The sequence below is a fragment of the Haliotis asinina genome, chromosome 5, assembly GCF_037392515.1.
Source record: "Haliotis asinina isolate JCU_RB_2024 chromosome 5, JCU_Hal_asi_v2, whole genome shotgun sequence".
NCBI lineage: Eukaryota > Metazoa > Mollusca > Gastropoda > Lepetellida > Haliotidae > Haliotis > Haliotis asinina.
The window spans coordinates 50,049,315-50,065,491 of NC_090284.1; the positions used below are offsets into that span (position 1 = coordinate 50,049,315).

The window sequence follows — 16,177 nt, forward strand, 5'->3', positions numbered from 1 at the left end:
TAAACAAATAATATTTTCCCAACAATATTTTTTTATAATTCTTCAATTGTATACAAAACAAAGTTATAGCATGCACAATACTTGTCATTTAAAATCGATTTAGTAAGGTAATCAATATTTAAAAATGACAATTTCCCAGCACCTGTAACCGCAAATCCTCCTAACGGCTAACAACGTACGGAATTGTAGGACCGTCTTATCGTACAACTCAGTGTTTAAACCAATCACTGGACATAGTTTTTCCTACGGGAGCCCATCAGTACCACAACCTTAATATACCCAATAATGTTCATACAGTCTTCATTGTGACAGCTCATAACAGTTGCCAGAATAATGTGGTCAGATTGAAATATTTTTTATTAAAATATGATGCACATACATTTTCACGTGGATGACATAAAATTGGTTTATATTTGAGAAATATGTCACCATCCTTTAAATGTTCATAAATACACTGACGAACAAAAGAAAGTATACACTTGTGACTAATGACGGCTAAACATCAAGTAGACAATAAATGGAAATATACTTGATAGGGGTATCATAGTTGTGTTGGATCTGATGTGTGCAGCGTTTAGGCGATTGTGTTTTTCTTTTGCCAAAATAAGGTTATGCACTTTTGTGTGAATCCAGTATATATTTATGTACTTTCAGTTGACCTCTACTTTCATTACTAAGTTCTTGATGACCAGTAATTCAAAGGAGATTTATATTCACCATGATTTGTTTAACATTTACGAGCTCACTATTTTAATTAGGGATCTCAAATGACCGGCCTTTCTATCACGACACCCAAATGTCACTAACTAACCAAACACTGTTTCAGAAATAGGGATCTCAACAACTGTCATCGTCATGCTATACTATTCAGGGTATGATGTTTCTGCTCCTATTAGTGTCGCTGTCGTTGACCACGACCTCTCCTCCCCCTTGCCCGCCTGCCGGTCACTCGTTGGCCCTCCTTGCCCCGCCATCACTCCCCCACCCTAGACCAAGCCCTGCTTGTCCCTAGTGTTCGCATGTTCCGCACCCCTGTTAGTTCTCCCTAAGCATGACTTCTAAATGGTGCGAAAGGTTTCCTTCAAGGTGTCACAAACAAAAACAAATATTAATTCATGTTTTCATGGCGCCAGAGGCTGGGCCGGCACTGAAAGCGTCGCTGGTCGACACGAGAGGAAAACAAAGCCCTCGGTGGCAGGCAAACAGACTGTTGACTGTAGCTATTCCCCTGGGACTGCCTGCACCTTCCACAGTAACTAAATGTGCCATACAAGGATTTTGACGGCGTAATCTGTATGAAATGACTCAAGTCCCCTAACAACGACCGACTTCGAGGTTGTTTGTAAAATGGTTTGAACGCCAGCGCTGCCCGTACTACGAAAATCGCCATGCCGTAAGCTTTGCAAATTCCAGCAAATCCCGCATCCGTGCGGCTGGCCGTACATTGACTGCGCCGCGCTCAGCCAAGAAGTAATATGTGCAAATTTACAGTTAAAAGATCGCAAAACAACGCTAAGTTGGACAATGAGAAAGGCAAATTTACATAGGGATTGTTCTACGACTAAGAAAATTCGATGCTATCCTAGCTTAGCGGCATTTCGGGCAACTTAGGGTTTTGTCCTAGAATAATGGGAAATGACAAGGGATTTAGAGTGTTAAAAACCGACAACTGCACGTTGCGAGGCAACCCTTGACCACCACACCTGCTGAAGGCACAGACAATCCAAATCGCATGCATACAATAAACGGCTACAGGTTGGTGTTTAATATTTGTAGGAACTTGAAGATACGGCGCAACTTGTTTTTTTTTAAGCGTGTCCAATTTTTTAGGACGCGCGTGAATAAAGATGACTTGTATTTCCATTACCACGAGATTAAGGAGATGTTCGCGGTATGTTAAATGACACCATCTGTACGGAGGAATGGAACCAGGTGAGAACTTTGGGGATTTGTGCGTCTGATCATAGTCACAAAGCTAAACATCCAGATTTCAGACCATACTGGGCTATGTGTCAGTGAATACGTTTGAGAATGTGCGCGCGTGTGTTTACTTTATCAACGCATTATTTCCCTGATATCATCGCAATCAGGGGTTAGAGTTTATCAGAGGTTGAAACTGCAACCACTAAGCATGAGCTTACCCAATGTCTGAAGTGCAGAAGGACCCCTCCATATACATAAACATGTAATCTTAATCTGGAGCTGAAACCACAAAACAAGAGGACAACACAGAAACTGATGCATTCTATGCACCAACAATCTATCTATGTATGCTGCAGAGCCGAGAGGCCTACACATAAACATGTATTTACGTACACATGTCTGTACAAACAGATACAGATATCACACTTTGGGTCTAGCATCAAACACATGGTGACATTACCATCACATGAAAGAGTGTGTGAGTGAGTTTAGTTTTACGACTCACATAGCAGCATGTAAGCTACATAGCAATGGTCTGTAAATAATCGGGTCTGGACCAGACAATTCGTGCATCAACAGCATGAGCATCGATACACGCAGCTGAGATATCATGACACGAGACAACCCAGTCAGTGAGCGTGACCACCAGATCTCGTTAGCGGCCTCTTACCACAATCAAGAGGGTTGCTGATGATCTGTTCTAACCCGGGTCTTCACGAGTCTCCATCACATAAGTAAACTGGACAAGGATCAAAGGCCCTGAATAAACATATCCATCTAAATATGTGTTTATGTGGACATTTATCACCTAGGCATATATGTCTTTTATATATTATTCTTCACCTGAGGCTGAAGCTCATCAGATGTTGAAACTGCAGCCACAAATCATAGCGGGAGAAAACCTAAGGAGTTATGCGCTGATGGACCTATTCATTCTTATTAAACGTACAATGTGCCCGTACAAATACATACATCTACTGGCGAAATAATAATCTGGAGTTCAAATCACAGTCACAAAGCGAGAGAACGGTACTGAACAACAGAGCGTTAGGGCATTGATACCCTTTTTAATGTATGAGTTAAACGACTTGCATGTACATCGTACAGAACTAAAGGATCGATATTTCACAACACGCACTTCTGTGTGTACGTGCAAACTGTCGCGAATACTTTGATCGCATACTCTTTTTAACAGTTCGTTGTACTCATATGCATGTTCCACAAGTCCGTTCCACATCCATCCCCGAGATTTAAGATACTGATGTCCTTACCCTGATTACCTATGTGGATCTGTTTTTCCTAAGAAGAAAGATTTAGTTCCAATCTGTCACATCTATGCTCAAAAAACCTGATGCCATCAATGGTTTGCATACAATTATATGCGCACTTCTGCGTTTTATAGACAAACGTTGCTGATTTATCTCTGTCATTGACGTCAAACCTTTTTTGCCAAGCCGTTTGATCACGGTTTCAGCATTCGAGGCCTCAGTGAAACTTATGGTTGTCACGTCGAGGACATTTCAGAATACAGAGCACCAGTAACAGAATTATGTTAACGATCTGAAGTTGTACCACATGACCTCATGCTTTTGTGATGAACAGTTTACTTGCCTTTTCGTGTGTTTGTAGTCAGTACCGGCGTGGCGGGTGAGCTTGCTTTTCGTGGACACCTGGTGGCGTCACTGTTTTGCATTATGAGATCATGGATAGAGGTTTGTTATAAGTATGGAAGGGGAATTCAGATGTTTGTACTTTATACTATTTTCTGCAAGAACCAGGTGTTCCAGTGCATTAACACTATAGACATGCATGCAGTCAATAATGGCGTTAAAGATAGAAAACGGTAACGCTTTTACAAAGCAAATGAAAACGGACACATAGGTGACAAAGATATGTTCTGTTTTAGTATCAGGAGAAAAATATCCTCCAGTTTTCCTGTCGACACCAAGTGAACAAAGAATGATTTCAGAGCGCATCATTTACACCATTGCTTTTAAAAAGTGCACACGTGTTAATTTGCGTTTTGGCCCTAATCCATTTTTTGTAAATGGGCAGTGTTAACAGTTAGCCTTACTGTTCAGTTCAGCTCAACCTGATGAGGGGACTAGGATAAGCCCAGAAACGTCGTGAAAATAAACCCAAGAAGTTGCTATCCATAAAATTTGTACTGTATTAATATCTATGAAATTGTGTCAGTTAGGTAGGTAACGTCATCACTAAGTAATGTTTCATGGGCTATGTGAGTATATCTCAAGTGACCATGTCTGCCTTGAGGTAGCTGTTTGGGTACAAGTCTACAGGGCCGCGTCATTTATACATCTGGGTTTCAGGAAGGGTACACCAGTACCAAGCTTTCGCCAACATCGATATCAATGCGTGGAGGATAAGCAAGGATTGCGTTTGGCACACGCCTGTCCATTTTATCGAATGTCGTTACTATGAAATTTGTCATTGAAAAATGAACTCCACGTAAACCCTTTATAGAGGTAATTAGTGTGAAGCCACACTGCCATGGATAATTGATTTCATTATGTATGTCCACGTGTTTTAAATTCAAACCACCAAAGTGCGACAAAACGGTAATTGTTTACATACAATAGGGAAACATTTCAGAGACTGACTGAAAAGAACAAATGTGAAAAATACACATGAAAAACTCGACGTGCTACGGTAATAATATAACACAAAAGCAAAACATATAAGTGTACAAAATTATATTTATATGACGCAAAATGATATTTATTTGAAGCTGATTGTGAGAAACGATTGAACACTGCAACTCAAGATTAACGTTCGTATCATTAATAAAATGATGTTCCCTGTGATTAGAAGAATACATGTATATAATACAAAACTCTTTTCCAGTGTGCACATACCACTGTGCGATTGCAACCCAATCTTAGACACTTCTGACAATGTGGAATGCACAAATTCTTCAACAAAATCAAAACATTCGTCATTTTTCAAACAACCCCAATTTGCGATTGAACAGACAGCATGTTGTCAATAGAGAACTTCAAGGAAGAAACAGACAATTTACTTTGAAAAAATGGAACAGAAATTGAGAGATTTTCCAATTATTAAGCGTCAAGACAAGGACCCTACATAATATTATGTGGTTCAACCGATTAAGTGACCATGACCCATGGCTTGTATTTTGATACCATCACTCTCGAGAGCATCGGTATTGGTCCATCACCACTTGCCAGCGACAGAAGATCAATTCCAGTAAAGTCTCCCGGATTAAAACATGATAGTAACTGGTCGAGCGCTTCATTTGTGTGGGATAACGTCCCGTCGTATGTGACCTTTCAATTTGCATTCGTCGAAAATGGGGTGATTTGTAAAGGTTCACATATTTTGGACAGTTTCATGTAGGGTTAGGGCACTGTTTAAATTAAGCATATATGGCCACAGAATGCTTACTGATCACATATAAATGATCTGCGTGTGTGTTTAACTCCAGACTCAGATATATTTCAGCCATGCGATGGGTTTTCTGTAAATGACCGAGTCTGGACTATCTAAAGTTTGACATCATGAACATCGATCTAAGCATGAACCAAATTTTCTAGCCTAACCATCGGACTCCTCTTACAAATATTGGGTGCTGCAGGTCAGTTGTAACCCGGATCTCCTCATGTAGGGAATCCATTTCCTCTGTAAAAGCACTCGCCTTATTGCTTGCTTTTGACTTTTTTTGTATGAGCTACGTGCTCAGATAAGGTAAGAAAATCAATATGTCCGACATATTTAGATTTGTTCGTAAACAAATAAACGGCATTCAGTATTGAAGCAAAACTTCCTTTCTTAGACCATTACTTTATCATCGTCAGCTAATTCCACTGAATTAATAGATTAATGAAACAATGCCACGAATATGTTTCATTCGATTGAAATGTAGTCGGACATCCCCGTTTCAGTTATTATTTATTTTGACTATCAGGACACAATTAACCGAAAAGACGTGAAAACAGTCCTGATTACTGAATTGACGCCACCTTCTGTCTATATGTTTGTACTGCATGACTGTATTGTATGCCATTTGTCTGCATTGTATACTGTTTGCCTGTATTGTATGCTAAGCTATGTGTCTATATTGTATACTGTGTTTCTGCATTGTATGCCATGAGTCTATTGTACACAGTGTGTCCGTATTGTATTCCATGGGTATGTATTGTACTATTTGTCTGTATTGTATGCGATATGCCTGTATTGTATACTGCGTGCCTGCATTGCAAGTTATGTGTTTGTATTGTATGCTATGTGCATGTAATATATACTGTGCACGTGTCTGCATTGCATACTATTTGTCTGTATTGTTTGTGTGTGTTGTATGCTATGTGTCTGTGTTGTATGCTATGTGTCTGTGCTGTATGCTATGTATCTGTAACGTATACTGTGTGCCTTCAGTGTTCGCTATATGTATGTATTATATTCTGCATGTCTGTATTGTGTAGTGTATTGTATGAATTGTATGCTACATACCTGTATTAAGTAATGTGTGTTTCTGTTGTGCAATATGCTACTGTAGTCTATGCTACGAGTCTGTATCATACATATTGTACGTATGACACGTTTTTCTTGTGCACTGTCTGTATTGAGCACTATGAATATGTATTGTAATATTTTACTCTAACCATTTCATGTGGACATTGTGCACAGACCATCTGTATTCTGTATTACGTATCTGTATTAGATAATCTATGCATTACAAGTGGGTATTGTGCATAGGCTGTCTCTATTGTGTACTATTACATAATCTACACACCAAATGTGGGTATACTGCATAGACCGTCCGTAATGAGACCTCTATGGTGTACACCCTGTCTGCATTCTGCAAAAGTCATGGGTAATTTCTATGCTGGTGTGTACTTACGACCATATGCCTGTATCCTTCGTTACTTGTCCGTATGTTCTGCAACTCGTATTGTTTATGTTAGAGCCTCTCCACAGACCAGGGGAGGCTGAGGCTGAGGCTGAGGCTTTACCGTTTAGAAAGTACTCATATGTAACATACAGACTATTTGGGGTTACACATTTCAGAAAAGTACAAATTAGTGTAGTTATTTTTATTTGTCTCCACTCATAGATTCACACCCACTCTCTTAGTGTGAAGGACCACACTGAATGTTTTAGGCGCATATGGCGAGGGAAGACAACAGCAATTTTATGAGTGGAATCAGCGCACCGCGAATAAATATAATCCGTTATCTTAAGCTTATATGATAGCTATGCATTAAAGTTAAGACAGACTAATCCTTTAATTGCTGCATGCATATGCGACATGCATTTTAAGCAACAGTACAGTGCGAGGATTACACCAGACCGGATGTAGCACATCAAACAAACGTCACCCCACAAGCGTTTTCAGAAATATGCCCATCACGACTGAAAACTTATTCAACGGGAAAGGTTCGGAAAAAGCTACACGTAACATTTTCCCTGTGTAGATCCTTAACGATCTATTCTGAATATAATTGCTGAACATTGCTACATTAGGAAAGTAGAAGAGGGTAAAATCTAGCCCTCAAAATATAAATGATAAAACTTGTCACAAGGTTAGATTTAGGAACACGCTTTGTTCTGGCAACAGTCATAAATTTCCAGATGTTTATGTACGTACATTACTGTCATGCCGCTTTCATTGTAGTAGCATAGGATTCTGTAAAAATGTAATTTACATTTTTTTCTGTCGTATATAGCGGATTTATATGCTAATTTCATCTGCTAATAAAACGCTCGAAAATAGTTCATGCAACAGAGCAGCAGTTTTATTGTATAAAGTGCATGTCTGAAAGATGGTAATGAATATACTTATAGTGTGGCTCTGTGTGGTGCCGGTTGTAGTTTATCATGGACCACGTGTGAGTGACTGGTCTTCCAGGCTGTGCTTACCCATTTCACAACATCCGGTGTCATTGCTGAATATACGAATTTACAAAAAATGTGCAATCAACTTAATCTATTCTGTTTTGGTGACTGTTCGGTACTGGGTATTCTCGGTAAAAATCGATACGCCGTTTTACATGATATATTTCGCCAACTGTTTCCATGTCTTCTCAAATAATAATATTATTAAGGCCCAGTAAAAATCGACCAGGAGACCAAATGTTAAAGGATATATATTATTTTTTTATTGATGTTACGAACGACATTTTTATATTGCACAATCATATGCTTTAATCAATAACAGGTCCTGCTGATATATTTGAATCTTTGAATTTGTACCTGTGAGTTATCTGAACACTTAAATAAAATATCCCACATTCTATAGAGATATCGGTTTAAGGTGAACTTTTTTGTCATCGAAAACGCTATACCTAGCGTCAGTTGCTGGACCAGTGGGTGAAACAACACCTTGTCTGAATGGTGTACCCGGCTGCTGAGTGGATAAATGCATGTCACTGAACCGGACAGTGCAACACGTAATATCAGACACTTGATGTTAATGCATAGATGACAGTGGGCTTTATTTGTTTTTGGATGTTTTTATATTATAAATTTATTTTTCTTATTATGCTAATATTCGAATATTAGCAGTATTCAGCTCCAACGGCATATCGTATTATCAATCTCAAGTCCCTAGGGACTTTGATTCAGGGTATATTTTGAAGCATTGTCTTTATTAGGTAGATAGTGCAAGCACGCATTATGAATGAATTTCATCATCAATATATATAGCCGAACGTAACTGGATGGGTGAGTGAGTGACACAGTGAGTGGGTGAATGAGTGACACTGTGGGTGGGTGAGTTCATTGAGGAAGTGTGTAAGTATATATCACAGAAGATAACTGAGTGAGTGACACGGTATGTAGGTGAGTCCTACAGTGTGTAAGTGTCAGTTGGTGGGTGAATGAGTGACGCAGTGGGTGGGTGAGTGAGTGACACAGTGGGTGGGTGAGTGAGCGATGCATTGCGTAAGTGAAACAGTGGGTGTGTGCGTGACACAGCGGGTGAGTGAGTGAGTGAGTGACACAGTGGGCGGGTGAGTGCATGACACAGTGGATGGGTGAGTGAGTGAGTGAGTGAGTGAGTGATGCATTGTGTAAGTGAAACAGTGGGTGCGTGCGTGACACAGTGGGTGAGTGAGTGAGTGAGTGGGTGATACAGTGGGCGGGTGAGTGAATGACACAGTGGGTGGGTGAGTGATGAAGTGTGTAAATAAGTGAAGCAATGGGTGGGTGAGTGAGTGATGCAGAGTGAAATCGAGTAACACAGTAGGTGGGTGAGTGGCTGACTGACACATCTGGTGGGCGAGAGAGAGACACAGCTGGTGGGTGAAGCAGTGATGCAGTGTGCACTTAAATAGAAAGGGGTAGGGATAGGGTGTTGGTATTCACCGCCTAGGTACCAATGTACAGAAACTTCACATCATGGGAAAACAGAGAAAGAACGATCAGTTTCAATGACAGACAGAAAACGCACCCAGTCTCGAACAGGTCAGTTTTGATCGTGCCTTCCTGTGATTAGTAGCGAATCTGGAATACATAGGACTATTGATATTACAACAAATGTAAATAACGATTCACCCGAAACTATTCATTTGTCTTTAATCGTGTTTGCAACACAACGTGACGACCTTCATAGGTTTACTTACCCATAGAACACTGTTACCCCTTCCAGTAATACTCACATGACACTGTATATCCTTTCCCGTACAGTAATATTTAAACATCGCTGTGTCGAAGTTTGATATGTCGAACTAACGGTTTTCTCGAAGTAAAAGCTTGACCCTTCCGTATCCAATATTTCGATATCATTGTGTCGAACTTCGGATAACTCGAAGTATTTTCGTAAGTGCCTTCAATTTCGACACAACGGTGTTTGATTGTATATTCAAATTTTCAACTGCAGGTGTACAAAGGCACCTTGTGTTCGAAGATCGCCCAGTGTGGCACTATATATTCAAGAGATTTTGACATTGGACCCAAACAGCGAGTGCCTCGCCCTAATATGCCTAATCCTGTTTACACATCACTAGAATCCGTCTGAGGGATTTTGTGTACGCTCTCGTAAAACAAAGCAGGGTATCCATGCAGTGACGGTTTGGGGCAATTTGACGCCATATTAGTGGTTTTACCGTCAGCTAAACGCTAAGAGACCGCCAGACCACTTGTCGACAATGAAAGGAAAACACTTGTCTTAGCATTGGGTTCTAAGTGGCCCCCGTCCCCAATACCAGTTGACATTGGCGATGATATCATTCCGTGGTTGGTAGGCTCTTGCTGTATGCGGTATTCATAATATTAGCTCGAGAATAATACAGGGAAATGAGACAACGAGGGAAATCAATATAAACGTCATATTTCTCATGTTTCTCACAATTTGGCGGAGTTTGTACAAATCAATATTTAAATAAAGAAGACGATGAATCTAGCATATCACTGTCAAATATTCTGACCTGTTGAAAAATTGGTATTTGGGATAATTATAAGATGAAAATATTATTTTATGAATCGCAATATTGGGTGTTATGTGGCCTTGAAAAGGATTGGCAAGCAGCGCTCTACGTATCAATTAATGTCATGTCTCGCAATAAATGGAAACGTGATTATACCTAGTTTACGTGTTTGGCGATCATTGCGATCATAATAAGATATTGCATGGTAAAAATGTTAATATTTGAGCGACAATGTATTAACGGAGACCAGATGGGCTGTATTTCGGTAGTTCCCACTGGAGAAAAAACAACTTTAGGAGATGAACCAGAAAGATAATACTCCCATTCCGTTTGTACTAACAATGTGTGCTGTTTATCATACACAGAGACAGACCCCTTTAATCCAAACTGTACTAATCTGGACAAAGGCTTTCGGAACATACAGTTAACGCCACAGGTCAAAGTTTCCAGAACTCGTTAACCTGTCAATAGCATTCAACAGAAGGCATTTCACTCGCCACTGTCCCGCCAACAGAATTTCACTACATTTTGAAGTGTCTTGACATCACTGATAAGTACTGATATCTTCGATAAGAATCTCCTGCCACACAAGTCGACTTTTTTCACAAACAAACAAACGCAATATGAAACTGAAAAGGTAAAACAAATCAGTGAAACGCTCCCGAATTCTACCTCCTCAATTCATGACAAGTAAACTCTGTTTGATGTATTCATTGGTAATGGACCCTAAGTAAAATATGTTCAGGTTCAAGTTCTTGATCTAAATAAGATGATTGTTTACGAATGCCCTAATAATTCCCGATCTATTCCCATAGTCTTTTGATGTCTTAAACAAAATATTTAAATACACAGGAATACTTTTTACTTGAGAATAAAATCCCTTTAAATAAACATTCCTATACCATTAACTTAACACACGAGTAAATACGGGATATTCTAATCTTTCCAAAGAGGCTTTGGGTTGGATAAAAAACATTATGTGCCAGAGTAATTGAAGATAGGATTATTCAATAAATTTGAAAATTATCCCATGAAAGCTCTTTCTGCTCATGAATATTTCATGTTATTTCTACATGAGAGGTCCCGATTAGGCTTCGCGCATCCTTTCTGATCCGGAGATTAGTTTTAAGTTGGAGAGTTTTAATTAATGCGTAACCTTATATACCATAATAATGGCCGCTTATATGACGATGATCCGGGTCCATTCCAAGAGTAGATAATCAGACGTCTGATCAGCGCCGATAGATGGCGACATGTCTACACGTGACCATTGATATCCAAATCCCTAAGATTATATGATAGGTGCTGGTATTCAATTATCATAACAAAAGATGATATCCAATGATAAAAAATTCACCAATTCAAGCTCGTTTTACATTATAGATAAAAAATCAAATTTGGACAAGTAAAACAACAGATCAAATGTATTGTTGCGATATTGCCATATTAAGTTAGTGAATATATAAACATACAGGACTTTGATTACTTTATGCAATTTCGGATTCAGCAAGTAGCGGTTAATTTTAAAGTTTTAAATAATGTCACAAGGCTTTGTTAAATTGATGGGCAGAATAAGGTAAACATATAAGTTTGATGGTGGCATAAAATGAAAAAGGGCATGGTTAGTCGACAGTATTGTATTCGATGCGGGCATGGTAGGGTAATTAGGATATACGGTTTTTTCTTGGGTGGGCATATTCGTAAAACTTACCGTATTTAAGCTTTCGCTCATGACCAGTCTTTAAGTGTAGACTTTGTTTTCAGTTTTTGTTTCAGTGCATATACCATTCAGAGTGAAAAGCTTAATTTCGTTTTTCAAATACATTGTATATTGGGGGAATTCAACATCTTCTATAATATATCAGTTGGATAAAATATCCCATATATAACCATAACTATTAAAGCATTCGGAAATACTTAAAAAAGCACTTTACATTTACATACTTTTTAGTTTTAATGACTAAACTGCAGTATTCGGCCCGTAGATTGCGTACGACTGGCCAAAGGCGGCAAACATAATAATTCCCGTAAACACACTGCTTTTGCTGGACGATTAAATTTACTGGATGTTATAAAACACACGTTTATAGAGGGATATATGGCATTATGAAACATATAGCATGCTGGTATCATTGTCAGAGAGGGGGTATATATATTGACATACTCACACCCATTAGTGATTGTCATGCTTATCTTCAACGTACATGTACTGTATTATCATGGACGCTCGTCGTGTGCATGTCATTCAGATGTGGAACATACTTACGTGGGTTGACCCGTATTCCCATTTAGCATGTAACTTCATTCTATCACTTGTACCACTAATGACGATTTCATTTGTTCCAATAATGGCAATTGTATTTGTACCACCAGCGTCAGTTTCATTTGGACCAACAATGGGATTGCCATTTGGACCACCAACGTCAATTTCGTTTGGACCATCAATGACAATGCCAATTGCTAATGATAACCTGACCTGTACCACCCAGTCATAACGCTAAGCGAAATAGTCAACACAAAACACAATATATTTACAGTTTACAAGTATTATTTTGTACGTCTATTATATGTATGAACATAATTAATAATTAATTCATCCAAGTAGGAAGGGTTTGGTATGGAATCATTAAAAACGATATAAATACCTAACTGTTCACTGCACGTTGAAATTCTGTGTGCTAAATATCTTTCACTTTTGAAAATAGATTTTCAACTTATAACTTAAAAATACAACTTTAATGATGCGTTTAAACAAGTAGATACTGGAAATGGATACTGGAAAATTCATATGTTAAATTTCTTGCTTCATGTTATTGATACTTAGGTCAAAGTAATGACACATTTTTAAATTTAAGTTTAAAATTATGGTTACATTTTCTTCTATGTCAAAACTATTATAATAGTATCAATAATTAAAACTACGAAACTATGATTTGAACACCTTATTTTAAAATTGGTAACCTCGAAAGTCGTTCTCGCTTTTAGTGAGAGTTTTTTTTTTTATTATTATTTTAACAACCATAGCAATGAATGTATAAGTGATGTGTATAGTCCAATACCTTGATGAAAATCAGTTATATTACTTGTTATCCCGACCCCCGTATATGACATGATTTCAGAGCACACTCAGTTTCAGATTAAAGCTAGGATAAAATATACTCACATTTGCTCTGTTGTCCTCCACGATGTCACTTTTGATTGACAATCCAAGACGACTGACCGAAACGAATTTGGGTAATTATGACAGTTCTAAGCGAACTGTATTAAAAGCTCTTACAGTATTATCAGTGCCGTTGCGAATATTATCGTTAGAACTGAGACAATAACGAAAACTGGTCTTTGTCGCTTCTATTTAAACATATATACAATAAAAATACCGGTTTCACAACGAGGGAATCGAAATGTAAGTATTGTTTACGCATGAAAAAGTATTTATCGAAATGCAACATTTCACTTTTTTGAGAATTTTTGCAGATTATAGCATTTCTCCAACAATTTTACGACTTCAGAAACGCGGGTACTGCTCGCCATTCGATTTGTTGACTCGATTTCGTTAATATTGCTCTATTGAGTGCGTGCATACATCTCATTCTAAAATCTGATACATATTTATAAATAATTGATTATATGACATGTATATATAATATATATATATATATATATATATATATATATATATATATATATATATATATATATATATATATATATATATATATATATATATATATATATATATATATGTGTGTGTGTGTGTGTGTGTGTGTGTTTGTATGTATTTCTGAATGCATGCATGTACATATAAATAACAGTCTCCCTATAACTTCAATGTTGATCGTATCCATCATTGAATCGTATTGTTCACTAGCTATAGTCTGTATGCTCTTTCGTTGAGTCCTTCATTAGAAGTTTGACTAGGTGTTTTTAACTTACATTTCTTTCCGAAGTAGACATTTTGCAAAACCATGCTTATGAACCACGTGTACCTTATGATGTTTGTGAAAGTCAAGGGTTATTGTTTGTTAATTAGATTAATATTTGTAGTCTTGGTTCATGACACAAACACTCACGTCAAGCAGAGTATAAACATGCCATACGTTGTCAACTTATTTACATTTTACATAACTTACGTTTGTTAACGCAGTTATGTGCACAAGAAAACATGAATGTGTTGTGCATCAAATATCTTACTATAAAGTGCAAATCCTTTTTCTACTTTTGATAATTGGAACTGCCGTTCTTTTAAATATCGTCGTCTAAATTTGTGAACAGTCAATATTGGATTTATTTGTTATACCAACAAACTCTTTTGTACCTCAGCTTTTGCATAATCACATAGACACTACACGTACATATCATAACTGCGGGTTTTACCTTGGATGTGGAGTTAACACACACGCACACGCACACGCACACGCACACGCACACGCACACACGTGCACACATCTACACACTTGTACATGTATGTGTGTTGTGTTTATGTGTGTGTGTGTTTGTGTTTGTGTGTGTGTATCTATGGGGCGGGGCGCGTGTACCCTTTTAACACGATCAGTGGATATTAAGGTGAATGCATTGAAAATACAATACATGTTTGTATGATTAGGAACACTGAGTTGATTCCATTAATAAACCTATATGTACATTTCAAGGAGTATGACAACTGGATATGAAGACCACTGATATTTTGTCATGGACACAAGAAAAGGTGTTTACATTTACAGATATGAGAACATCAAAGAGCCATTTTAATAAAATAAAATTATAAATGTGTTGACAATGCATGTAAAACAGGTCAAACAGACCTGCTACAAATGAGCTAGAAAATATGGGCATGTGCTGGACCTATGAACGCTGAAGTGTCATGTTGAATACATTGTACTGCTTTGTGACAACGTGAAAGGACAAATGTTCCTTATAAACTTCTTATCAGAGCTTAAATTCATCATCTCTTCTGGAAGACGTACATACGATTTTATTCAGCTACGATGTGTACTTTTACAACAGCGTGTGTGACTGAATATAAACGGACCAACAGGCAAGAAGAATATAAACACTTCAAACATTTGCACAAATGCACAAATCTTTTTAGTTCTAAAAAGGACTTTGTAGTGAGTTTTGTTCACACAGTGGATCAAAACTAAATGAACCATGTTTTCTTTCTTACTGAACTCAAATGGAAGAAAGCATCATAATTTCTTTCCAGTGTACCTACTCCTTGACAACACCCACTTTCTTGAAACGAACTAGTGGAATGTTGCAATGTTTTGTTTTGAGTGTATCTTGGAGTGTATCATGTCTCACTACAATGCATAACCATGCATAGAGATCTCCTGATATTTCATAGAAGGATAATATGTTACACAGAAGACATTAATAGACACATGAACATCAAAAGTATACAAAACATAAGGCAAGCATATGCATTAAAAGTGCATTATATAATTTTAACAACCATAGCAATGAATGTATAACAGTGATGTGTATAGTCCAATATCTTGACGAAAATCAGTTATATTACTTGTTATCCCGACCCTTGTATATGACATGATTTCAGAGCACACTCAGTTTGAGATTAAAGCTATTAATCCAAATGCCACCGTTAATGCTATAGGCGGCTTCTCATATAGGGCTTTATTTCCTATCTGCTTTGATAAAAGGATAATAGTGAGAAAATTAACAACATACCTGTGGTATTTAGGGGTGACAGCTGATCTCGTTTCAAAAGGATTCTTCCGTGGATTGTAGCAGACCGATTTGTAACTTCTTTAATCTCTTTCAACTCGATACTACCTCTTCAGGTTAGAGGGAGTGTTAAGCGAGGTGTCACTTCACGAAAACCTGAAGCGCAC

At 37.9% G+C, this 16,177-nt stretch overlaps 1 protein-coding gene across 2 annotated transcripts in view; it reads right to left on the reverse strand.

Annotated features, from left to right (window-relative positions):
• LOC137284302 (diencephalon/mesencephalon homeobox protein 1-A-like) overlaps window positions 1-16,177 on the reverse strand; it is a 32,277-nt gene extending 16,100 nt beyond the window's left edge. Inside the window, exon 1 of one of the 2 annotated variants that reach the window (XM_067816062.1) lies at window positions 16,014-16,177. The gene's annotated coding sequence lies outside the window, so the exon portion shown is untranslated. The remainder of the gene's footprint in view (window positions 1-16,013) is intronic. The other variant, XM_067816063.1, reaches the window with a different exon arrangement.